This window comes from Carcharodon carcharias, chromosome 12 (assembly GCF_017639515.1).
Source record: "Carcharodon carcharias isolate sCarCar2 chromosome 12, sCarCar2.pri, whole genome shotgun sequence".
In the NCBI taxonomy this organism is placed as follows: Eukaryota; Metazoa; Chordata; class Chondrichthyes; order Lamniformes; family Lamnidae; genus Carcharodon; species Carcharodon carcharias.
Window position 1 is genome coordinate 65,862,417 of NC_054478.1, and position 27,100 is coordinate 65,889,516.

The following is a 27,100-nucleotide window of genomic DNA, read 5'->3' on the forward strand; positions in this document are numbered from 1 at the left end:
TTTTTGCTGTTTTGGTTTCTTGGCAAGAAACTATTACTTGCTTCTTTAGATTTGATGTTTATTATTCGGTCCAACTTCAGTGCTGGAATCCACCTTACAAGACACCTTGTCGCTGTAATACAGAACTGTAAAAATATATTTCCTGCTAATTTCCTCCCATCTTATTTCTGGTGCTGACACCTTGCTGGAATACAGTTTAATGGCCACCAGGCATCCTCATCCAAGAGATCATTATTCAAGTTCAAATTGTGCTAGTGTCTGTCAATGGGAAATCATGGCAAACTAATCCTGCCCTCCCATAACATCCATACATATGCATTTTGAAAAAGAGTGCCCTGGTCAATTTTTCTCACTGCAGGGCAGGAGCTTTTCTCACTGGATAAACTCACTGAGGCATTGTGGGAGGCCAAGTAATATTTCCCTCTGACCTTATAACAGATCATAATTTTTTTGTACAAGAAACACTCACTCGATTTATAAAAAATCTTACTTGCTTTGGAATAAGACATCAGTGATGTCCCAAAGAAACTTCTATTAATTTACTTGAACCATAAATGCCACAAAACTACTTATTTTTTACAAAATATAAATCTATATTATAAATGGAATATATCATGGTTATGGGTGATATACAATAATTAACATAAAGACTGAAACATTATATTGACTAAATCTTTCTATTAGATGAGCAAGTAATACATCTGTTGTGATCATGCCAGGACAACACAATAAACTAACATTTCATTAAAAGTGAACATATCCAAGGTTTTTAATGTTAAAATACATTTTATAGTAGGTTTCATTATTTGCTATTTGTGCTTTATACTTTTAACATCCACCAGAGACTCCATACGCTATACTTCAATTCCACTAACGTTTATAAAGTATGCCATTCCTCATTTATTTAAAGTTGCATTCTGATTACTGGAATTGTTGATTAATTCCAATGTAACTCAAGTTACCGTCACTGATTTAACTCCCAGTTTTTATGAGGGGAAAATCTTCCATCTACATTGTTTCACTTGATAAAAATAATTTGTAAACAAATATCAGAATCGTCAAAATAAAAACTGAAGCAAACTATGTACTCCGATATTTTTACTTAATGTAAATTAAAGGCATATGTGGAAATTATCAATATTACAGTAGGAAGTCAAACTAGATTGTCAAACCATTGATTCCCACCTTAAGTATTGAGGGGAAAATATTGAATTAGAGAATGGTTACAGCACAGAAGGAGGCCATTCAGGCCGTTGTGTCTGTGCCGGCTCCCTGCATGAGCAACTCTGTACCAATAAAGAGACATTGTACCCCGTTCAAATTAAACGTGTTTCAAAGTAGGATTTTTTTGCTTTGTAATTTTAATGAAATTACTGTATAGTATACTGAAGCGATCAAATTTGTATTCCCGGAATGTAGCAGTGAAAAAAATCAATAACTGCAAGCACAGCGCAGCTGTCTGATGCAGATCCTTGGGTCAGTTTATGATCAAAATAATTAATACCATACAACGAATTGAACACTGCTTATTTTACAGAACCATCCGTCTTTGCTGCATCTTTAAAAAAAAGTCCATGCACCTCAAAATGATTTCAACACAAAATGTTTTCTTGTAAAACGACTGACGATTCGAATAGCTGAACACTCCGCACCTTCCCCATATGTATGTGCTTGGATTGCAATCATTGTACTTGCACTTATTATGTTACAAATGACCGCGGTAAAGGGCTGCATGGGCTGACATTCGCATCGCTTGCGGGAAAAAAAAGAGGGATGAGAAGCTTTCTTATATATATAATGAATTGCAGGGCTTTACAATTCTCACGTGCTCATATAGTTTATGATCCTTAAAAATATCGAAAGTTATGTTTTTTTAAAAAAAGAAAATCCTCAGTTGATTGCTTGGAAGAAAAAGGTGTGGGGGGCGGGGCGGGGGAGGGGGAGAGAGAGAAGAGAGACCCATAATCTACTGTTTTTCCCTGCCGCTAGATGATAAGCTGTTGGTTTCATTTAGGAAAATGTTTCTTGTAGCAGCAAGTTTCATTGTTTGAGCCATGCCTGACGTCACCAGTTCGTGAACCACATGCATTGAAGCCGAAAAAGTCTCGGTCTCCCTCACAGCTTCTGGTGAATTAACGAATTCTCCCCTTTCTCCTCCCGCCTCAATTAAAAAAAAGTTTCGAAACGAAAACAAGAACGTTAACAAATAATTCCACCATCTGTCCTCCAACTCCCGACGTATCCGGAAGGGAAGTCGATGACATTTGCGAGCTAGGTGAGTTGCATTTTCTTTTCGTGTTGATGTAATTTTTATTTTTTTTATTATTTGGAGTAGGGGAGGGGAGGGGGGGGGGGTGGAGGAGGAGTGGGAGGGGGGCGGCGGCGGTGGTGGTGGTTGGTGTAGGGAAAGAAAAATAATTGATAAATGTGGGTTGTTGGGGTGTGGATTGGGGGAAGGGGGTTGACGGTGGGTGAGAGGAGGAATGAGTAAAAATATCAGGGCCGGAGAAACTCTTGAGCTGCTCGGTAACGTCCAGCCGGTGAGGCTGAGTCTTGTTCTCCTTTCACTTTGTGTCTCTAACCGTCTCTGTCTTTACATGTCGCTTGAATCGGATCCTTTTGTAGCAGAGAGCGGCCCCCGGAGAAGGACTTTTTTTTTCTTTTAAAAACACCTCAACGGGTAGTGTGTGTGTGTTTTTTTTATTTAGAGTAATTTCCATCCGCACTAAACTTGTGTTTTGACCGTATGTTTTTTTTTTAAATTAAATGTTTGGGCACGGGCTCTTCTGTGTCCCGCTCGCTCCCCCTGCCCCCCCCCCCCCCCCAAGTGTTTACTATTTTATCCACTTTCTCTCTCTCTCTCGTAGTTTATTTTCAAAAAAACACAAAAACAAACGGGCGCAGCAGAGCTTGGAGAGCGGCCGGGGCCGAGTGGTTACAGCCGGGGAGGTGGTTTAAATGTGGACAGGACGCTGGCGGAGCCCGTGTCCCGCGGGGGCGGGGGGGGGGGGGGGAGACGGAGGGTGGTTTGTGGTGTGAAACCGGCCTCCCCTCCCGCTCGTTCCCGGCCCCCTCCTCCTCCTCCTCCTTTTCTCCACCCCCTCTTTGACAGTCCGGCTGCCGGGCTGGGCCGGGCCAGGCTGGGCTGGGCTGGGCCGGGCCGGGCCGGCCGAAACAGCACGGCCCCGGCGTCACCCGTCACATCTGCGTCCCATCTCATCCTCCCCGTCAGCGCAGAGACACCAACATGCTTCATTCAGATCAATTATGCGATAACTCCTCTTGTTTTTTTTTGTGTTGTGTGTGTTAAATGTAATCTGGTGGCCGGCTGGCTGGCTCCCCGGGGCTCCGTGTGGGTGCCCTGCCGCTCTGGGTGCCCCCCTTTGCCTCTTTCTCTCCATCATCCCTCCCTCCTCTTGCTCTTGTATCTCCGCCGCTTCCTTATTCAAGCCGGCTGCAGGCGAGTTGTTGAAATTTATCCCTTTGTGTATATTACAATATCCTCCATTTTTCTTTTCTTCAAAACAACAACCCTTCGCCATCTTGGGTAATGTGTTTTATTTTGAAGTCTTTTGTTTAGAGGAAGGATTTTACACCTCCCCCCCCCCCCCCCCCCGCCTTCTCTCACCCCCGCTAAGTTGGGCATGGTTTCTGGGGACAGTGACGTCATGTAAAGTTTAGTCAGATTTGTCCCTTGTATTTATGGCCTTTTTTTAATCCTGTTTTGGAAAGGACTTTGTTTCTTTCATCATCTGATTGTTAGCTTCAATTGCAACAGCTTTCTGAAATGTAACTATAGAGGAACTTTAGATAGGCTTTATTGTGGGTTTCCAATGACAAATACAGTAATAAATTCTCAGTCCTAAAATTGAGCATTTTGTGGAGCAAGGCCACTGCTGTGTCTTTGTCAATTAAAAATCTGTGCATTTGTACTTTTTTTTAAAAAGGGAAATTGTTTCCATGTAGTACACAGTGAGTTTACTTAAAATGTATGAATTTGGTTAGGAAATGAACAATCAGTGACATCCAGTACTTCGCAACGAATGTATCGCAGACAACCATGGAAATGTGAATATTTTACACAAATATCTGCTGGCATTTATATGCTTTCGTTTAGAGACCTATTATTTAATATACAGTAATGTGTTTAACAAACTATACATATAGTAGTTGGAATCTCGAATAAAAGGTGTAAATAGTGAATGGTAATAAATATAAAGCCCAGTTTTGAAGAGCTTCTCAAACTTCCAATATTAATATTGTTTCTCTCGAGGCCTTTTATGGTTCTTCAAAGCAAGGCCTTTTAGAAATAGATTTGCTTCCATAGTATACATGGCATGGTTGGCCCACAGCATATTTTTCTAGTAATATCTGCAGCTTTGATTATGTATTAATTTTGAAAGATGTGTATGCACTGTCTTATTTTAATTAAAGAGCTGATTTCAACTCAGCTGCATAACCATAGTTGGCAGTAAGATGCAAGTTGTAAACATTTTAAGGTCTGAATTTGTTTTTTTAAAAAATCCTTATTACCTCTGGCTATATTCTCTTGTGTCAGATTAGTATGAGTTTAAACAAAGTGGTACTGTTCAATTTTTATACCTGTGAACAATAGAATTCTCTTTTTATTGTGCGAAGTTCTGGGTCCCTTGGCAGAAAATTATAAAAAGAAAATCAAGTTGGAACGCCAGGCAGAATCAGTTGCATTTTAACTTGAAAATATTGTTAGAGCTTTTAAGTGGTTTTGTGGTTTTATGAGCTACCATATTTTTTAAAGTCTTTGTAGTGGGGAAATTTAAAGACTTGTAGAAAAACTGCTTTGTCGTTTTTATATGTAACTACTATTTTCACAAGGGAATGCACTGTAACTGGATACTTGAATATTAGTAACAAACCCATTCTGTTAGTTACTCTGATCTTGATTTTTTTTTTAAATTTAAAAGCCCAAACAGCAGATGGCTTTAAATTATACATGCAACAAAAGCCTGCAAGATTTGGTAGATTAAGCAGGGGAAATAAGTAGATCAAAGGAAAACAAAATATTGCTTGCATCATAGTTGAATTTCTTATGCAGAGTTGCTTGAAATCCTGCATTTCGTATTGTAGTTCGATATTTATTTAATTGTTCTATTTACATTTTTTATGTTGGTGATACTAAGTAAAGTAGGATTTGGGATTAATGAATGGGCTTTCCCATTATTGTTTGATATAGTGTTTGTGATGTCAGATTGTTCGTAATCAAGGCCAATTAGTAAAATAATCTAAAGTTCCTAACTGCATTTCTTGAATCAGAGCCGTATTTTGAGAAAGGAACATATATGTATTTTTATTACAAGTTACATTAATAATTAGATAAACTTTGCAGCTGACGTGTAATTTATGCATTCTTTGCCACATCTTTGACGAGAAAAATATCAACAGCTCACCTTCCTTTCCACCAGGTAACACCAGTTGGAGTCGATCATCAGTTTGACTCATGAGTAAAAATGGATTCTAAAATATTGTGTTTTAAACTGAACAAGAAAAGTTCTTTTGCTGGTGCTTGTAATATTCACTCCTCATCATTTAAAATTGATAATTCAACTGTAGTTTTCTAGTCACCCAATATTGCAATTGTATCGTGATCATATTCTCAGCAATAGCACGATATTAATAAGCATTGAGCCTATGTGAATATCTATTCATAATAGTTCCCTGTTGCCTATCAGGGATGTTTGTGTGAAAATTGCACAGTGTTAATGGTGGTAAAGGTAAATAATTATTTTTTCATTAATAAAAAATCTTATGTGCTTAGTAAAAAAAATATACAAGGCATTTCTTTGTTTAGCTGTTTTTGTTTTGTCAGATGAAATGTGAAGGAGCAGATGTTTTGCCAAACATCCTGATGTGTTCGTTTCCTTATGGGAGTGTATGACTTTTTCTTCTGATGCATTGAGTTGACAGCTGCTTGATTTCATGGAGCTGCTAAGAACCCATTAGTGGTGTCATTGAATTGAAACAGAACAGTCACTCCCAGCTTGAATTGTAATTCCAAATGTCTTCAATTGTTGTATATTTGCAACACGAGATTTTAATATCACATCTTGATGAGGTCTGTTCCCCACATACTTGTTTTGCAAGAGAGATGGAAAGAATAAGCATTAGCTTATGTTTGAATTCTAAAATGATAGAAAAGTCATTTTATGCAAATTGTACAGTGGCAAATGTCGTTATGGAAAATAATCTTTGCAAAGCTAGTAATTCAGGTGTTAATAAGTCCCTTGCAGTTTATTAATCAAAGTATCCAAGTAGAGTGTTACTAGTATTCCTGTGTATTTTTTTTTACCAGAAATAATTGCATTGGTTCCTTTTAGCAATCCCTACTTGATCCTAATAGGGAAAAATCTGTAGGTCAAAATCATTGAGGGGTAACAGTTGACATTGTTTGATCAGAATGTAGGGTGTTAGGGTTGTATGCATGACTGGTTGCCTGTATGTTTAAATTGTTTCAAAGTTATCTGCATGTTTAATATCAGAAAATAGTTTCAGTTTCAGAATATATTGGCAAAGCAGAAGTAACTATAAATTTAAATGAACAGTTTTCTTGCTGGAATCATTAAAGGTGTGTTCTCAAATTAATAGATTGGAAACAACTGGCTGATGTTTCTCTTTAAATGTATTTGGCCTGATTTCAAAGTACAACTGTAAGAAATGTTTCTGTTTTTAAAAAAGCCAGTTTTTGGTGTCTCTTTCCAATATTTATGCAACCAACTCAGCCGTTGTTTAAATATTTCCTCCTTCAAAAACATGAACCTACTCCACCGTTCAATAAGATCATGGTTGATCTGATTGTGGTCTTAACTCTACTTCCTGCCTGTCCCCCATAACCCTTAACTCCCTTGTCAATCAAAAATCTGTAATTTAGCTTTGAATATATTCAATGACCCAGCCTCCATTGCCCTCATGGAAGAGAATTCCAAAGACTAACTACTTTCTTAGAGAAGGAGTTTCTCCTCAACTTGGCCTTAATGGGAGACTCCTTTTAAACTGTGCCCCCTAGTTCTAGCTTCCCCCATGAGAGGAAACAATGTCTCAGCATCTACCCTGTCAAACCCCCTCAGAACCTTGTGTTTCAATAAAATCACCTCTCATTCTTTTAAGCTGCAATGAGCATAGGCCCAACCTGCTCAGCCTTTCCTCATAAGACAATCCCTTCACCCTAGGAATCACCTAGTGAACCTTCTCTGAACAGTTTTCAATGCAAGCATATCCTTCCTTAAATAAGAGGACCAAAGCTGTAGACAGTACTGCAGGTACACTGCATTCTTTCTGGAACCTGCCTTGGACTTCAGGCCCTTGTAATTGTATCAGCAGTATGTGCGTCCTGCCATCCTGCTTGCACTTTCTGGGTCCTGCTATGGATATTGGCACATCTGATGAGACGATCATTTAAAAAAAAAGTATGATCATTTCTGTGTTGCTTTGGGCAAGTTGTACTGATGTGCAGAAAACATTGAATGGAAGCATGTTTTATTTATTTTACAGAATGAAGGTACATTTACAGCTTGTTGAAAAGTTGGGATTAATATTTTATTGCAAAAAAACAAATAAAATCAAATTGCCATGTTTTATGGTTTGAGCTGCTCTGTAGGTTAACTGAGTTTCAGCCTGAGTGTCTGTTGCACAGTTGGTGTGTTGAGGTATTCTACCAGCATTAACTTAAGTAATTTAGTAAACAAGTTGTACTTGGCTGAAAAAGAATAAAATGTCAAAATAAAATTGTCTTGTACCTATCTTTTTTGTTGGACTAAATCTAAATATTTTTCTGTTTTTTAAAAAAAAAATAAACTATAAATTTAGAATAATAAAAACAACCAGAAACTGGTGAATTTATCTTGATTTGCCAAAATATGCACAATCTTTGGTATTTTTACCATGCCATTTTACATTGAAGAATGTTTTTTGATCTATTTTTGATTGTTGGGAGGTATAAAGGGTAGATTAACTTGCTTTATCCAGTGGCTGAATTTTAAAGCAAGATTCCTAGGTTTTATTCTGTTGATAAACTGTTGGTAAATGAATAAAACCAATGACTTGAGAGCCATTTGCTTACCTGCTGAAACTGTGTTCCAAACTGGGAAAATTAGAGTTCTTCACTTATTATAGGGAATGGTTAATGTAGGCATTAATTCTCAGTAATAGCTTAAATAGCAGACGCCTAGTATATTGCGTTTGTCTTTTGCTACGTAACTTCAGTGGCCTGTAACTGTCCTTGGATCTTCTGCAGAGAAATGAAAAATCAAACAGGTCAGCAGTTCTTGTGGGTACTTTCACTGATCAGAATTTTGAAACAAAAGAAGAAACAGCCAGAAAGCAGCTGCTGTAATAATGTACCAGTATTTGATCACTGTCAGAACTGGCAAATGAAAATGTGTATCTTCAGTGTGATTTTTCTAATGCTAAGCTTGATATTGACACATAGCACAAAACATTGAGTTGATTTGCGGGTGTTGGGAATGTGGAACTGCTTAGCTGCAATGTAAAATGCTGATGAAAGAGTCCAATGTCTTGGACCAGTGTCCTGATCATAAATAGGATATCAAGTACATCATCCCTCGAGAGAGGCATCAGGTTAATTATTACTTTGGCATTTTTGTGCAGGGGATAATCGTGTTTTTTACATTTTTTTTGTTCTTACCTTTTCCACAAGCACATACTCCTTAATCAAACGAGCACGACTCCTACTCAGGGTAGAGAGGTTCATCAAATTGGCAGTTGGTTTGGTGTTAAAGACAGTGCTGAGGCTCTTAAAGGTTGGGCATAAATAAATCTGAGGTCTTTGTATGCAAACCCTGGAGGTTAATACTGTATAATTCGATGTCCTCTTCCTGTTTTGTATGATTGATGTTTTTTTTAAGGATTTGAAGCAAGATGCAAGTCTTCCAGTAGGTCATGAATGACACCTTCTGATTGGTCAAATTGCAAAGTAGGGGTGGGGGGAAGGGAGGCCTTGGAATATTCTGCAGAGATTGCTGATTTTCCCTGAGATCATTGTCATATTGCCTGTGCTGTTATAAGAACATCCGAGTGATTGACGTCTCCTGCTGTGATAATGGGGGCTGGTGTTTCAAATGCCAGTAGTTTTGCCTGTTAGTACTGCAGATTAATGCTGTTTGCACTCTTAACATAGCTAACATGTCTTACATGAATAAACTACTGAGATTTTACTACAAATAATATTGAAATTTGGCTGTGGGAGGAATGGTCTCTTAATAATTTAACAGCAGTTATAGAAAGTGTACTTCCATTTGCAGATTTCATAAAGGCTTGCACATCTAAACTGCATTGGATAGCAATAGTTTTTATTGATCATCTTCATTTAAGAATCTGGTCACTTCTGTCACATAGGCTTTTTTTTCTGCTGTGCTAGCAACATGGCTTCAATTTTGAATTAGTAATGTAGATTTAAATGCACAAAGTGGCGAGACAAATTGAGGCGTATAGTGAAGCAGAACATGTTTTTTTGTAGTTAGTGGTCTAAAAAAGAATACAAAACCCTGATTATTTAAGAATTTCATAATCTTTATTCTTTAACCAGTCAATGGTTAGGAATTTCTCCATCCCTCTTGTTCAGTACCATTTTTGTTACCTTTCTGCCTGAAGTTAGCTGACTTAATTTACATGCATAAAAATAGGCAAACAGATGAGTAGTTCCATTTTTGTCAACAAGCATATTCTAAAGCAGGAAACATTACTTTGCTACCAATATATTAATTATTATATCTGAAATAGCTACTCTAGAACGTGGCACATAAATTGACCTTTGTAGCTGCCAAAAACAGGAGTTGACATGCTGAGTGTAAAATGTGAACCACTGGTATGGGTGATTGCCATTTTGAAATATGAAAAGAAAACATAACATCAGTAATTCATATCAATTAATGTGGCATGGTTTATTGAATTAATTCATTCTACAAAGATATATCTTTAACCACGATTAGTGTTTAAAACCCATCAAATTCATTGTCTTTGGCATATGCAACACAAGAAAAAGGAGCAGGAATAGACCATATGGCCTGTCGAGCCTGCTCTGTCATTCAGTACAATCATGGCTGATCTTGGGCTTCAGTTCTGTTTGCCTGCCTGCTCCCTATATCCCTTAATTCCCTGAGAGACCAAAAATCTGTCTATCCCAGCCTTTAAATGTATTCAACAATGGAGCATCCACAATCATCTAGTTTAGAGAATTCCAATTTCTCTTCATCTCAGTCCCAAATTATCAGCCCTTTATCCTGAGACTGTGCCCTCATGTTTTAGGCTCCCCGACCAGCGGAAACTATTTCTGTGTTGACCCGATCAAGCCCCTTCAGAATTTTGTAGCTTTCAATGAGATCACCTCTCATTCTTCTAAACTCCAAAGAATATAATTTACTTAGTTTCTGAGGACAACCCCCTCGTCCCAGGGACCAATATAGTGAACTTGTGCTGTATTGTCTCCAATGTGAGTATATCCTTTCTTTAAATGTGGAGACCAAAACTGCACACAGTATTCCAGATGTGGTCTCACCAAAACCTGTACAATTGCATCAAGACTTCTTTATTCTTGTATTCCAATCCCCTTGCAGTGGAGGCCAACATGCCATTTGCCTTCCTAATTGCTTGCTGCACCTACATGCTAACTTTCTGCAATCCTTGCATAAGCACATCCAAGTCTCTTTGAATGCCAGCAATTATAAATTTCTCACTTTTTTTAAAGCTTTTTTATTTTTGCAGCCAAAGTGAATAACTTTACACTACGCTTCTCTACATTATATTGCATCAGTCATCTTGTTGCCCACTCACTTAACCTGTCTATATCTCTTTGCAGCTTCTTTGTGTTCTCTCCACAGCTTACCTTCCCACCTAGCTTGGCATCATCAACATTGCTTCCTGTTTCTTCTCTTCATCTAAGTCACTAGTATACATTGTAAATAGCTGAGGCCCCAGCACTGATCCTTGTGGCACTCCACGATCCACTATTCGCTGTCCACCAACTTGAAAAAAGTCCAGTTTATGCTCACTCTCTGCTTTCTATCCATGAAGCAATCCTCTATCCATGCTAAAATATTATCTCCACCTCCATGAGCCCTTTGTTTGACGGAAAGAGTTCAGCAAATTAATTCTGAGTTACTTTGGTTACGGTTATGTAAGGATCCTACTCTGAATCAGATGTGGCACTTTCGGTTTCATAATTACCCTCCACAACAGATTATCATCCTCTCCATCGAATTGGATATACTATATTTTTTGTATGGTCTGATGACACTTTGTGCACTTATAGCATCTCACAATTTGATGATGAAACCACACAAAACATTAAGTGGAGCAATATGCACATTTCCACTCTTTTTGTGAAGGTTTTTTTCTCCATCAATCATCCAAAACCTCCTATTCCATTCGGCGTGAATATGATCCTTGAATGACTTGTTGAAGTACACATCCAAAGTTTGAACTACAGCCATTAGATCCCCTGGTATAACTGCAATTTGGGTGCATTTGAAAATCTGATACAAAATTCATATTTTTCAGAATATGATTTGTAGTTTCAGGAATACAACTTTTAGGCTGGAGGTTGTAAGTATAATATAAGTGGACATCTGATTGAGAAACTGATAACTCTGAGATAAAAACAAAAAACTGAGGATGCTGGAAATCCAAAACAAAAACAGAAATACCTGGAAAAACTCAGCAGGTCTGGCAGCATCGGCGGAGAAGAACAAAGTTGACGTTTCGAGTCCTCATGACCCTTCAACAGAACTCTGAGATAAACCCTGGCTTGTTTTAATTGAATTTATCACGCTTGAGGAGACCTGTGTTTATCTTACAAGGTCAGAGTTGATAGTGAACAAGTATTTAAACAATGGATGGTCCATCTCTGGACCTCTTGGTTGAGCCCGGTTGTCTAGTACTATCTCCATAAAAGAAGCTAAAAGCAAGCAATTCAGGGAAAGAGGGTCATAAAACTCCATTAGTGATAGAAATTATTCATATGGGTTACAGAATGGAAAAGTTGTGTTGAAGGTAAAATAATTTGTTTGCATTTGTGTTTGAACCATCCCAAAGCATGCCAAGTTGTTATAGAGATGGTGATTCAAGATGGAGGCTTGGTTAGAAGGTTTTGATTTATTTATCTGTTTCTCACAGAAGCAAGTAGCTCAGTTTGGGAACAGACGGAGGCAGTTGCAGATTTGACCTTGTCTAGGCTGAAACACTGAGTTGGGAGAACCAAAGAAAATAAATGTTTGTCAGACCTGCATCTTCTGCAGACAAAATACTATCTTTATCGTTCATTGCAAGGAATGTGGGTGGGGTTCAATCTCAGTTTGGATTTCATGAGGAAAAAGCAGCTGGGAGATTTGATCTAGCTTGCAGCTAATGGAAGAGATCTACTGTGGTCCTCACAGAGCCTTGGCAGAAAGCAATTAGCAGAGTTAGTGTGTAAAGCTGTTGGAAGGCAGTTGGGCATCTGCTGGCAACCTGAACGAGATCCTGAGGAATCCACAATCGCGAGGTCTGTAAAGAAAAGATGGAGGATTGTGTGGCTAAAAAGCTAATGGAATGACCCCCCATAGAATCTTACCTCAGGATAGCTAAAACACTGAGGAGAATTAGTGAATCCTGGAGGACTCTGGCAATCTTTGGGGTGGTCCCAGGAAAAATGAATGAACCTTCAAGATTTCATAAGATGAGGGAGCTCTTGTTGGGAAATACAAAATAGAACTGAATTTATTGTCTTAAGTCTTTTATAAGCATGTATATGTATTGATATTTATATATGTTTGTTTTTGTTTAAAAGAAGTGAAATCTTGTGGCATTGTTGATGCATTGGTTTTAATTTTGCAAAACTCCCTAGATTCAGGGATGGTCCCATTAGATTGGAAGATAGCAAATGTAACTCTGTTATTCAAAAAGGGAAGGAGACAAAGTGGGAAACTACAGGCCAGTTAGCTTGACATGTGTCATAGGGAAAATGTTAGAACCTATTATTAAAGAACCTATAGCAGGGCATTTGGATAAGTTCAAGTAATCGGGCAGAGTCAACATGGTTTTATGAAAGGGAAATCATGTTTAACCAGCTTACTGCAGTTCTTTGAGGAAGTAACATGTGCTATCAATAAAGTGGAACCAGTGGATGTACTGTACATAGATTTCCAGAAGGCATTTGATAAAGTGCCACATCAAACGTTATTGCGGAAAATGAAAGCTCATGGTATAGGGTTGATTATATTGGCATGGATAGAAGATTGGCTGGCTAACAGGAAGCAGAGAGTAGGCATGAATGGGTTGTTTTCAGGTTGGTAAGATGTAATGAGTGATAGGCCACAAATCAGTGCTGGGACCCCAACTATTTACAATTTATATAAATAATTTGGATGATGGGATGGGCGGGAGGGTTGCCAAATTTGTTGATGACATAAAGATAGGTAGGAAAGTAAGCTGTGAAGAAGATATGAGGCTATAAAAAGATATAGATAGGTTAAATGAGTGGGCAAAGATCTGGCAAATGGAGTATAATGTGGGAAAATGTGAAATTGTCCATTTTGGCAGGAAGAATAAAAAATAAGCATATTATCTAAATGGTGAGAGCTTGCAGATCTCAGGCAGAGGGATCTGGGTATCTTAGTGTATGAATCACAAAAGACTAGTATGCAGGTACAGTAAGTCATTAGAAAAGCTAATAGAATGTTATCATTTATTTTAAGAGGAATTGAATACAAAAGTAGGGAGGTTATGCTACAGTTATATAGAGCACTAGTGACACCACTTCTCGAGGACTGTGTACAGTATTAGTCACCTTATTTAAGGAAGGATGTAAATGCATTGGAAGCAATTCAGAGAAGGTTTACCAAACTAATACCTGGAATGGGCAGGTGTCTTATGAGAAGAGGATGGACAGGCTAGGCTTGTATCCCTTGGCGTTTAGAAGAGTAAGAGGCGTTTTGATTGAAATCTACAGTTCCTGAGTGATGTTTTCTCTTGTGGGAGAATCTAGAACTAGGGGTTACTGTTTAAAAATAAGGGGTTATCCATTTAAATTGGAGATGAGGCAAAATTTATTCTCTGAGGATTAAGAGTCTTTGGAACTCTCTTCCTGAAAAGATGGTGGAAGCAGAGTCTTTGAATATTTTTAAGGCAGAGGTGGATAGATTCTTGATAAGCAAGGGGGTGATGGATTATTGGTGGTAGGCAGGATGCACATTTGAGGTTACTGTCAGATCAGCCATGATCTTATTAAATGGTGGAGCAGGCTCAAGAGGCCGAATGGCCTACTCCTGCTCGTATGCTCATATAGTTATGTTGGCGAAATGCTGGGTCTTTGGATTTCTTCCTTAAATGTTAATTCCCAACGGGATTGTAATAGGCGTTATTTTTTTCACTCTTGGTCATATTGGTTACATCGTATGTGAACATGTCCCACACTAATAAGCTGCATTCTTTGCGTAGCCCAGTGGGTTGCCTATTCCATACATTATTGATCCACAACTTCACCCCACCTCATCCATCCAACTGTTGTCATGGACATGCCGGGAACTTGATTTTTGGCATGGTTTTACATTTGGAAATTGCCATAGGCTTTAATTTTGTTTCATCGACTATGCAGGCTAGTATCGCCATGAATCGTGTCTTCTCATGTCCTGTGGTTTACATAAAAACTGCTTTCAAACCTTTCCACAGTTGCTGGGGATATTGAAATTCATGGGCATTTAATTTATGATGCCAACATGGCATAATGGGTGCTCGTGTTTTTGCTGCTGTCTGATGATGAACCCCTGAAGATTGGTAGTTATGGTATTGAGGCCTTTTTGTAGTCTGAGCAATCTTGGTTTTCTGCTGCAACACCAGAGATTTTTGTTTCTTAAAGTGGCTCCATCTACTAGCTGTTGTGCTGAAACCTTTGCTGGACTTAGGGTTTGATTTGGCCCACTTAAGTGTGTATAAGCGTATTGTATTTCTGGTAATGACGTAACTATTCTGACGATTTTTGACTACCCATTCCGATACATGCTTCTCAAGATAAGGCAAGTGGTTGGTCCCTGTTCTCATGGCACATTTGTTCTTGGGCATCTTCAGGGTGGATTCCTCCTCCTTCCATTCTCAGACCAGTTTTTCAGTAATGCCGTATTCCCTTGCTGAAACAGTTATTTGACGGGTTAACAAATGTTATGACTTTTCGCTTGAAACCAGCTTCATACTTCATTCATTTTGTAGGAAGACTCCTTTCTCATTGTTGCTCGCCATGCGCAGTCTACTTCGTGTGGGCATGTCTTAAACTCCCATGCTTCTTGACAACACAACCTGTATCACTTGCTTGATCCCTTGCACCCAGTTATAAGGTAACGGTGAGTAAAACATGCATTTGTGGGGTGAAAAATTTAGGCTGACTAATGTGAGTATAGCATGTTGTGGCTGAAAAGAGGGGTCAACTTATATGCATGTGTACGCCAGGCTGACTTGTACTTATATCATAAAAGTGCAACTGTTAATATTCATTTTTGATTTTATTTAATTGTCCTTAAGCTAAATCATTTGGGGGATGGGTGGCAGTGCTGCTGGGGGAGGAGGAGATCAGTTTTACATTCATTTAAATGGAACTGTTCAATGTACTGCAATTCTTGCTGTACTTGTGATATAGAGAATAGGGAGAAGTGTACGATGTGCCAGTTACATATATGGATTAAAAATGGATAGGTATGAATCTAATACTAGTGAAGAACTGTTTGCCTTTTTTTGATGGAAATATCTGCCTCACTCTGCTTCTTAATGTAGCTTGTATGGAACTGCAGTACTTCAATAAGTAATTCATTTTGTTCAGGGCTATGAGTTATCTCAATGCAAAAATGCATTGCATAAATGCAAGTATTAATGATACCTTCATCAAATCTTGTCAACGCACCATTGTGACCTATAAATTATAGAAAAGTTTGAATGATGTAATTTTTATCTGAAACAAGGAAAAGTTCGACTAAGCTTTTTTGGTTATAACAGTCATGAAATAGTAGTCATATGAATTCATATTTAACAATTTGCCAAATCAGTGCCTGTTGTTTTTTTTTAATATAGCTGTTCCTTTTTCAACTTTCCTTTTTCTACTGGAATGTTCAGATATCCCCCAGTGGGGAATTTTTTAAACTTCCTATTCACTTGGGTTGAACAACAGTGAATTTTACTCCTTGAAGTAGCTCAGTACTGTAAACTTCATAGGTATAAAGGAACAAGTTTACGCAAACTACTTCCCGTCCTGAAAACCATTGTTTGTTGCAAAGCTGTGGAAACACAGTTGAGGGTTTGCTGATTAAATTGTTACTACTTTTAGATGTCATTGAAATTGGAAAGTCATTGCTTTTTTTTTCTTGAATCAGGATGTAAAAGTTACAATATTTATTTACTGATCAGATTTTTCTTTGACAATTTTGCTTTAAAAAGTGCTAGAAACAGAATACATTGATGAATTTCACTATGGTGGAACAGTGCATATCTGATCACTCTATATCCGCTCTTCTTTCTGATTGTCCCTCACTCTAACACATGTAATGTGTGATTTTCTTTAGCTTATGGTGTGGACAGTGTATAATAATATGGTAATGTTGTGCTACCTTTTAAGCTAATTAAAATAAGATTAATTGGAATAATTGTTCCTTTTAATGTTAATTTAATTTTGATTACCATTGTATCTGTCCACATTTGCTCTTGTAGAATTTGATATGTACGTAATGTTGGCTACCCTGTTGATTCATTAGCATTTCAAAAAGTTGCAGTTCAAAAAGTCGTAGTTCTTAAGTAAATTCAGTGCATTTCAGAAGTATTCTTCTAGCTTTAGGACAGTGAGAACATTATTTTGTTTGCTATTTCTTCTCTCTGCCTAGATTAGGCCAATTGACATAGGGAAAGGAGAGGAATAATGGATACAGTTCAGGAGTTTTATACTGTTTTTGTCATTTGATCTTGTTCCATTTTTGCGCTGTCTAAAGTTACTACAGAACAGCCCTCAATTCTTTATTTTCCCAATTTAAGACAAGTTCCTGAACAAACTTTTAGTTTTTGTATTTTCTGTCTTAAATCTGTAAGAGTTAGCCATTGTTATTCTCATTTTGAAGTGACTTTAAAAAAAAACAATGATTCAAACCTTGCAACCCCTGATTTTTCTTTCAGAAACTAAATGTCATCCAACATATTTTTGTTTGCTATTGAAATGCACTTTTTGAGCATTGTATAGTTTACCACTATCTCTTTAGACTCGATAGTATTGAAAAACTGGAAAGTGATCTTTGAAGTTTTGGCTCAGTGCATTAGTCTATCTTTGAAACTGCCTAGAGTCCAAAACAAAGGGGAACTAGAGCTCTAGGTCTCAGAGCAACACAAAACATACACATGAAAAGCAAACAGTTTTAAGAGCACTGATTGAGGTAGGTTCTATATGCCTTAATTTGCCTAAGGTTGAGACTATAGTTCAGCCTTTGCTTAGTAGTGGTGCTTTTACCTCTGAGTCAGATGACTGCGTTCAAGTCCCATTCTTCCAATTAAGCACGTAATCTAGGCTGGCATTTCAGCGCAGTACAAAAAGAGTACTGCATTGCTGGGAGGTGCTGTCTTTCAGGTGAGAAAATGACCAAAGCTTTGTTTTTTCTCTTTGGTGTTCTGGGATCTTTTATGTGCTTCTTTCATAGAAGGCAGGGAAGTTCTTCTGGTAGGCTGGCCAAAGCTTAACCCTCAACAGCACCACCAAAACACATTGCCTGATCATTTCATTCCTGTCTCTGGGACCATGCTGTGTGCAAATTGACTGCTGTGTTTTTAAGCATTACAACACTGACAACACTTCAGAGCCAATTATTTTTAAAGTGCTACAAGATGATCTGAGGTTGCGAAAGGAATTATATAATGCAAATTTGATCTTCTAAGGTGGATATTGCTAGCTTTTTAGTTTTTAAAAAAAGCTGTTGTTAGTGACACATTTATGGGCAAGGATACAGCTATTGTCACAGGCCTCTTGCAAAATTGTGCTGACCCACTGTAATAACCATTAGAAAACTATTGCAGAAATATCCAATGTTTATAATTATAATTGGATCTGTAATAGACAGAATTTATGTGGGTCCCTTCCAGTTTGTAATCAGGATGTTTCTATGTAAGGTGTATGTATTTCCTTACCCCCAGAGTGATATTTCCCAATTTAAAATAAATTCCAGCAGCAGGCTTTTTGGTGATTTTATAAATAAAGGTTATTTGTCATCAAGCACTTGCTCTGGATGTTTAAGTCGCAACATCTCAATCGCCTGTGTTGCTATCACTCAAAGATTAGATACAGATGAAGTTAAGGCCGTAATTATAAAAATGGAACTTATAAGTAATCTATGTCAATGCAGGCCTGATGCTGTCTTTAGTTGAGTTGATACCTCAGTTGGAATGAAGGTCTCCTGGGAACAAAGGATTCTCATGAAATTGCGAAGCCTCTTGTAGACAAATAGCCAGGAGATTGGTTCCCAGGTAGACTTGGAAGCTAGAACATTGGCTTTGTTGGAAGACTTTCAGCTATGATGTTCAGATGTTTCAGATGTTTCTCTGCTGGATTTGCTTTGTTCAGAATATTTTTTGCAGTCTCTGAAAATTAGTTTCAGTCACATGACTGCATGATTACCACTTCTGGGGTCCAGGCCACCACGATATAATAGCAATTGCCAATGGCCGTGCAATAATATCTCTGCCCCAACTTGAGCTCAAGTATTCGTCTTTGTTCAATATGTCACTCGGAGACCAACAGTCTAGAGATCCCATATTCCTCAAATGCTAGATCATCTTTAAATGATGAAATATTTAAACTTCACAAGTGGCTGCAAAGCATCCTTGCAAAGGTCCATGTTCAACTAAATATTGTGCACAGAATTGAATATTGTCCGCAGTTTAAATGCTCATAGTCACATGTTAAGTTGTAGCCATTTTAACAGGTTTTATGGCTACTTTCACAAAGTATGATCTTGTAGTCCGTAATATCCAAACTCCTCGTGCTTGTACTGAGCATAACATGTTGCCCCCCCACGCCCCAAAACAGGAAAATATGGAATATAAGACTTTTATATGATTCTCATGTGAAGCAAGGAAAAAATTGCACATTCATTCTGCATAAACATTTTGGTATTCACACAGGAATCTATTGTTGTCACAGATTTACACATTTGTTACATCCCCTGGCTAGCTTATACTTTGGATAGAATGCCAGTGATGACATTTATTCTTTCCAGCAATGTGGACAATCTTTAAATTAAAAGACTGTAAGAGGTAAACTCCATTGATACAATCTGGCATTGGTCACTTTAAATTTCTCCGGGATCTTCAAAGGGTTATGGTCCATGTATATTCGGGTCTCTCAATGCCCATTGTTAATGTAGACCTCAAGATGTTGGCGAGCTAATGTTTCTTTCTTGACTGTAGAGTGCTTTTGCTGATGTTTGTTTAGCTATTCGAGAAATCGTCCTCAGGAAGGATGTTCTGGCCCTGGAGAGGGTCCAGAGGAGGTTCACGAGAACAATCCCAGGAATAAAAGGCTTAACATATGAGGACTCTGGGTCTATACTCAATGGAGTTTAGAATGATGAGGGGGGATCTGATTGAAATTTACAGAATACTGAAAAGCCTGGATAGAGTGGATGTGGGCAAGATGTTTCCATTAGTAGGAGAGACTAGGACCCGAGGGTACAGCCTCAGAGTAAAGGGAAGACCTTTTAGAACCGAGATGAGGAGAAACTTCTTTAGCCAGAGAGTGGTGAATCTATGGAATTCATTGCCACAGAAGGCTGTGCAGGCCAGGTCATTGAGTGTATTTAAAACTGACATAGATAGGTTCTTGATTAGTAAGGGAAGAAGGCGGGAGCATGGGGTTGAGAAACTTATCAGCCATGATTGAATGGCGGAGCAGACTCGATGGGCCGAATGGCCTAATTTCTGCTCCTACGTCTTATGGTCTTAAATAGCGAATCGGGTGTTCAAGTCCAGTCATCGTCGTCCTGGAATGGGTCAGCTTAAAGATTTACTGAAATCTGGGGCGGCTAGCATGGGTTCATTTGTGAGAATGGCTTTAGATTTCTCAGCAAATCTGTTAGGGGCACCTGTTAGATGCTAAAGTTTGGGACAAACATTCAGTAGAACCCACGTATGCTCAAAATTGCAGGATTTTTCTTTCTTTTGGGAATAGGAAAATCGACCAGGGTGCATATTTTCGCTTTTTCTCTTTTATTCTTTCATGGGATGTCACTGGATAAAGCCAGCATTGTTGCCCATTCCTAATTGCCCTTCAATCGAACACATTTCAAGGGACAATTGAGAGTCAACCCACATTGTTTGGGCCTGGAGTCACATGTAGGCCAGGTTGGGGTAAGGATTTCCTCCCCTAAAGGACGTTAGAGAACCAGATGGATCTTTACAACAATTGATTGTTCGTGATCACATGGCCATCATACTATCTTAGTATTCTAGATTTATTAATTAAGTTTAAATTCCACCAGTTGCCGTGTAGGATTTGAACCCATGTCCCTGGACTATTAACCTGGGCCTCTGGATTACTAGTTAAATGACTGTACAACAGTGCTACCATCTCCATCTGTTTATTGGGGTGATACTTGGCCTTGTCCTAAGTAAATTACCTTTGCAAACCCATTTTTAGGTAAGTTCACTATAATATTAGCCCTTCATAGATCCTCGAACGCTGCCTCCAGGTGGTCAAAATGATCCTTCCAGGTATCACTGTAGATTTACAGGTCACCCAGGTATACCACACAGTTTGGAATTGCTGGCGGTATGCTTCTAGGATGAGTTCATAGGCATTTAGGATAGCGGCTTTTGCCTGTTCATAATTTTTGGAACTATCGGCAGGCAACAGAAAATAAAACTTGTGGGCTTTTCTCTTTAAGTGACCTTGCAGCAGAAAAATCAAGACTTCATCTGGCACTTCATCTCATTTGAAAAGCTTGTCGCTAGATTGAAGAATGACTCTAAATCATCCTCGTCAAATATGGGTGCTAACCTAAAGTACTTTTTTAAAAAAAAAACCAAAGCTGTTCTTTGAACTAGGGTTAGTCAAATCACCAAAAGCTCCCCCACTATGTAAAGACAAACTCTCCCTAGCCAATTTAAAATGCCTTAAATCTCTTTCCTTTTAGACCTGAAATTCCTTCTCTACCTTCTTCAGCTGGAAGACGCGTTCTCAGTCTTTTGCTCTTTCTTGGAATTCTAATTGTAGTTTCCACTCTTCTCAGCAAGATTACGTCAGGATAACCTGGTCTAATTCAGGTTCTGGATTCTGTACCTGTTCCGCTTAGCCAGCTTTTTCAACACCATTTTTTTTCTTTATTCTTTTATGGGATGTGGCTGTCAATGGGAAGGCCAACATTTGTTGCCCATCCCTTATTGCCCTTCCGGGCTAAACTGAGAGGCTTGCTAGGCCATTTCAGAGGGCAGTGAAGAGTCAACCACATTGCTGTGGGTCTGGAGTCACATGTAGGCCAGACTAGATAAGGATGCAGATTTCTTTCCCCAAATGACAATTGTGAGCTAGATGGGTTTTTACAACAATTGATGATAGTTGTCATGATCACCATTACTGAAACTAACTTTTAATTCCAGATTTATTAATTGAAATTAAATTGAACCCATGTCCCCAGAGCATTCCACCCCCCCACCCTCACCCCCAACCTCATATTTCCATGCCTTCAGATGTATTTTTAAGTTCCACCTGCTTATCTATGGTCCTTAGCCACTCTATGGTTAGGAACGCTAATTTAACCCAAGTCTTCCTGCTGCATGAATGCTTTTACGTTGAACGTAGCCACCTTAATTTCTGTTGTTAGTACTCACAAAGCTTATCGCCAGAAACACCTTTTTTGTTTCGAACAATTTTTAACTTTGTAACTTTAACTCTTCTACTTCCAGTTTCTTTTGCAGGGAGGTTGTGGAGAAGCAAAGGTATGAGAATGTGCTCAGACTCCTATTTTTATTATTGATATGGCATCGAGGTAAATGTAGCTCAAGATAGAATCATTAAACAATTTCTGACATAGAAGGAGGCCATTTAGCCCATTGTGTCCACACTGGTCAATGAAGAACTACCCAACTAGTCCCACCTTCCTGCAAGTGGTTTGTAGCTGTGCAGGCCACAGCCCTTTAACTAGACTTCCAAGAATTTTTTTAAATGTAGTGAGCGTTTCTGCCTCTACCACCCTTTCAGGCAATGCATTCCAGATCTCTGCTACCCTCTGGGTGAAAAAATGTTTACTTATCTCCCTTTAAATGCTGCTACCAATTACTTTAAAGCAATGCTCCTGGTTTCTGCTACCTCTGTTAAAGTAAATGGGTTGGCCCTATTTACTCTATCCTGGCCCCAAATAATTTTATACACTTCAATTAAGTCACCCCTCAGCCTCCACTGTTGCAACGAAAACAACCCCAGCCTATCCAACCTTCCCTCATAGCTAAAATTTTCCAATCCTGGCAGCATCCTTATATATCCCCTCTCCCATGCAATCACACCTTTCCTGTGATGTGGTGATCAGCCTGCCAAATGGGACCTTGTCAGAAGCCTTGCTTAACTCTGTATAGACCACATCCTCTACTCTGCCCTCATCAACCCTACTTGTCAACTGCTCAAAAAATTCAGTTGGGTTAGTCAAATGTGACCTTGCCTTAACAGATCCATGGTGACTTTCCTTGATTAATCTGTGCCTTTCTAAATGAAGGTTTATACTGTCCCTCAATTGATTCCAATAATTTGCCCACAGCCGAAGATAAACTAACTGGCCTATAATTACTCAATTACCTCTTCCTCACTTTGTAAGCAACAGTACAACATTGGCAGTCCTCCAAATCTCTGACACCACTCCTGTAGCAAGGGAGGATTGAGATATGATGGTCAGAGCCTCAACAACTTTACCCTTGTTTTCTTTTAACAACCTGGGATAGATTTCACCTGAGCCTGGTGATTTATCAACTTTCAAAGATGTCAAACCCTTTCATCCTTCCTCTCTTAGTTTATTCCATCCAATATTTCACACCCTTCCTCCTTAGCCATGATGTCATCATCGGCCTTCTCTTTTATGAGGATGGCCACAAGTATTCATTAAGAACCTTAACCACATTCTCCACCTCCACAAACAGGTTATCTTTATGGTCCCTAATAGGCCCTACTCTTTCTTTAGTTACCCTCTTGCTTTTTATATACTTATAAAACATCTTTGGATTTTCCTTGATTTTACTTGCCTGTATTTTTTTTCTTGCCCTGTCTTTGCTTTCCTAATTTCCCTTTTAATTTTATCCCTATACTTTCTGTACTCTTCTTGGTTTTCTGCAGTATTAAGCTCTTGATGTTTGACATGAGCTCTTTTTTTCCCCTCATTTTACCATCTGCGCACCTGATCACCCAGGGGAGGCTCTAGATTTGCCTGCCCAACCCCTTTTCTTTGTGAGAACATGTTTGTCCTGAATCCCTTAAATCTATTCTTCAGTGCCTCCCATTGCTCTGATACTGATTTACCTTCAAGTAGCTATTTCCAGTCCACTTTTGTTAAATCTCGTCTCAACCTTATAAACTTGGGCTTCTTCTAACTGAGAAATTACTCCTTGTGCTTTTCCATAACTATGCTAAATCCAGTTGAATTTTGATGACTATCACAAAAGTGCTCCACCACTTATATTCCTTCCACTTTCCCAGCTTTGTTCCTTAAAACTAGATCCAGAATTGCCCCTCACCTAATCTTCTCCCTCCACCCTCCCCGCCCCATGCTGGGATTGCCACATACTGGCTAGAAAAGTTCTCCAGAATGCACTTTAGAAATTCTGGGCCCTCTGTACCTCTTATTTACACTTTGTCCATCATCAGTTTGGGTTCCAATAATAAGTAAATCTTTCTCATACTCTTAATAGATAGAATTTAGAATACCAGTGTTACTGAGGAAATCTCACACCCCCATACTCCACACTGTTGTGCTAATAATATGTTTAAAATACAGCATACTGTTCAGTGCAGAACTTACCTCTGAGATGCATTAGACTCAGAGTAATTTATGGTACCAAAGGAGACCATTCAGCCCATTGATTCTATGCTGGCTCCCCACAGAACAATCCAATCAGTTCCACTCCCCAGCCCGATCTCCATTGCTCTGCAGATTTATTCCCTTTCCTTTGGAAGATCATTGATTGTTTCCAATTCCACCACCCTTGTAGCCAGCGAGTTCCAGGTCATTACTATTTGCTGCAGGAAAAAGAAGTTCTTCTTCACATTCCCACTGCATTTCTTGCCCAAAATCTTAAATCTGTGTTAGTGTGCAAACAACTAATGGGAAGAGTTTTTCCTTGTCTACTTTAGGCCTGTCATAATTTTGTATGCCTCTATCAAATTTCCTCAATCTCCTTTTGCTCCAAGGAGAACAACCTCAGCCTTCCCAACCTAACTTTGTGCCTAAAAATGCCCCCATCCATGGAACCAGTCTGGTAAATCTCCATTGCACTCTCTTAACGACCTACACATCTTCCCTGAAGTGTGGTGACCAGAACTGGGTGTGATACTCAGCTTTATAAAGGTTCAGCATAACTTGCCTGCTTTTGCACTTGATGCCTCTATTTGTGAAACCCCAGTACCCACATGCTTTGCTAACCACTCTCTCAATATACCCTGCCATCTTCACCAGTCGATGCACATGCACCCCAGGTCCCTCTGTTCTTGCACATTCTCTTTAGAATTGTGCCATTAAGTTTATTGCCTCTCCTTATCCCTTTTGCCAAAAAAGAATCACCTCACACTTCTGTATTGAATTCCACCAGCCACTTGTCTGCTCATTCTGTAAAAGCCTATCTATGTCCTGTTGGCAGGTAATTTTTATTGAACTCACTGTTTGCCACTCCTGCAAGTTTGGGATCATAGGCAAATTTTGAGATTTTACTCCATATTCCAAGTAATTTATGTATAGCAAAAAAAAGCACTGACCCTTGGGGAACATTACTGTTTACTACCTCCAGTCTGAAAAACAACCTACCACGACTTGTTGCTTTCTGTTCTTAAGCCAGTTTTCTGTTCAATTAGACACTGACTCCTATTCCATAAGCCTCAATTTTCTTAACAGGCTTTTATGCGGTACTTTGTCAAATGCTTTCTTAAAACCTATATAGACATCCACCAATATTCCCTTAATCAACTATCTCTATTAGTTCTTCAAAAAAATCAATAATTAAGCATGGCCTGCCTTTAACAAATCCATCTTGCTCTCCTTAATTAAGTCAAACCTCTCGAAGTGCGTGTTGATTTTTTTTTTTTGCCCTGATTATGGATTCCAAAACCTTATCCACCGCTGATGTTAAACAAAACAGCCTGTAGTTACTAGGACTGTCCTTATACCCTTTCTTGAATTAAGATTATCACATTTGCCACTCGCCAATCCTCTGACTCCTCTTCATGTTTAGGGAAGATTGAAAGATTTGAGAAGCTTTTCTGCTATCACCACTCCCTCTTCCTTCAGTAACCTGGGATGCAAGCCATCTGGGCGAGGTGACTTCTCTATTGTTAATATTTCCTGTTTTCTACCATTTCCCATTTCCATCCCTATCTGTCCATCCTAACAAATCTACCTTTCCATTTCTGTAACCTCAGGAACCTCTCTCATCTGCCCAAGTTTCCATTCTTAATATCAGCAAGATTGTTTTGGGTGGAAAAGGACATTAGTCCAGGAGTATAGTCCTGCCTTCACCCACGATCCATCTGCACTTTCCAGCAGGAGTTCCTGAAGATTATTTGGGAGTGAGAATTATGGCTTTTTTTCCCCCCCTCTGTGACACAGGAACATTGAAACCAATTCTAATATTCCTAGCAATATCTTAGCTAGAATTGAGTAGCGAGTTGTCTTTGTGTGTTTGTGGTTCAGTGTGTCATTGGAAGGGCTAGTTTCTGACTAATGCTATTTTTAAATTTTTGTAAACAGAATTGTATTTTGCTAAAAAGAGAGACGTGTTGCTGAAGCTTTTTGTTTTGCACTGATCAGGACAAATGCAAGAATGCCAAGCTTCAGATAATCTCAACAGTTTATATTACAGGAGAAAAAGGTGCTGACTAGTTGGCAAGCACCCTTTTCACTAGTATAAGTTATTCTGATTGTTTGAAATTTGGCATTTTTGCATTTGACCTGATGAATGCAAGTTGAGAAACTTCAGCATTATGTCTCTTTTCAGCAATGTTCAATTTCTGTACTAGTGAGGAACAGAAATTTGTAGAGTCTTACAGCATTAAAATTGATATGCAGTCCTGTGATACTTCAGTTGTTAAAAATAGAGTAGCTGGCATATTCATGTGTAAGGATGTTGACCCATGGGATGTTACAGCATAGAAGCAGCCAGGGTGTTCCCTCCACATGAATCACCTAATATAATCCCACTCTCTTGCTCCCTTGCCTACTCTTTAATATTCCTCTTTTACATACATCTAATTTCCTTTAAATACCGTGGTCTCCTTTCCAGTAATATTTTGTGGCAAATAATTGCATATTCAATGTAAAAACCTTTTTTCTATTGTGCCCCCCCTTCAGTTACTTTTAAAATTATTTTACGTTTATACCCTCTTATGTCCAGATTGTTTCCATGGATGGGGGGGGGGTTTATGCACAAGGTTAGGTTGGAAAGACTGAGGTTGTTCTCCTGGGAGCAAAGGGGATGGAGGGAAAATGTGATAGAGGTGTCCAAAATTGTGACAGGCCTAGATAAAAGTAGACAAGGAAAAGCTCTTCCCATTAGTTGATTGCATACTGACACAGATTTAAGATTTTGGGCAAGAGATGCAAGGAGAATCTGAGGAAGAACTTTTTTTTACACAGTGAATGGTAATGACCTGGAGCTCGCTGCCTACAAGGGTGGTGGAATTGGAAACAATCAATGATTTCTAAAGGAAACTGGATGGGCACTTAAAGGAAAAAATCTGCCAGAGCTACGCAGATTGAGTGGGGGAACGGAACTGACTGGATTGTTCTGCGTGAGCCAGCATCGACTCAGTGGGCCAAATGACCTCCTGTACCATAAATGTCTCTGAGTCTAATGTATCTCAGAGGTAAGTTTTGCA

The 27,100-nt window shown here is 38.8% G+C and overlaps 1 protein-coding gene across 7 annotated transcripts in view; it reads left to right on the forward strand.

The window, feature by feature from the left end:
• The first annotated feature begins 2,090 nt into the window (after positions 1-2,090).
• baz2ba (bromodomain adjacent to zinc finger domain, 2Ba) overlaps positions 2,091-27,100 on the forward strand; it is a 313,230-nt gene continuing 288,220 nt past the window's right edge. For 4 of the 7 annotated variants that reach the window (XM_041200661.1, XM_041200668.1, XM_041200667.1 and 1 more), the window contains exon 1: positions 2,092-2,275. The gene's annotated coding sequence lies outside the window, so the exon portion shown is untranslated. Of the gene's footprint in view, positions 2,276-2,474; positions 2,541-27,100 lie in introns of those variants that run through there. The other 3 variants (XM_041200669.1, XM_041200670.1, XM_041200662.1) reach the window with 2 other exon arrangements.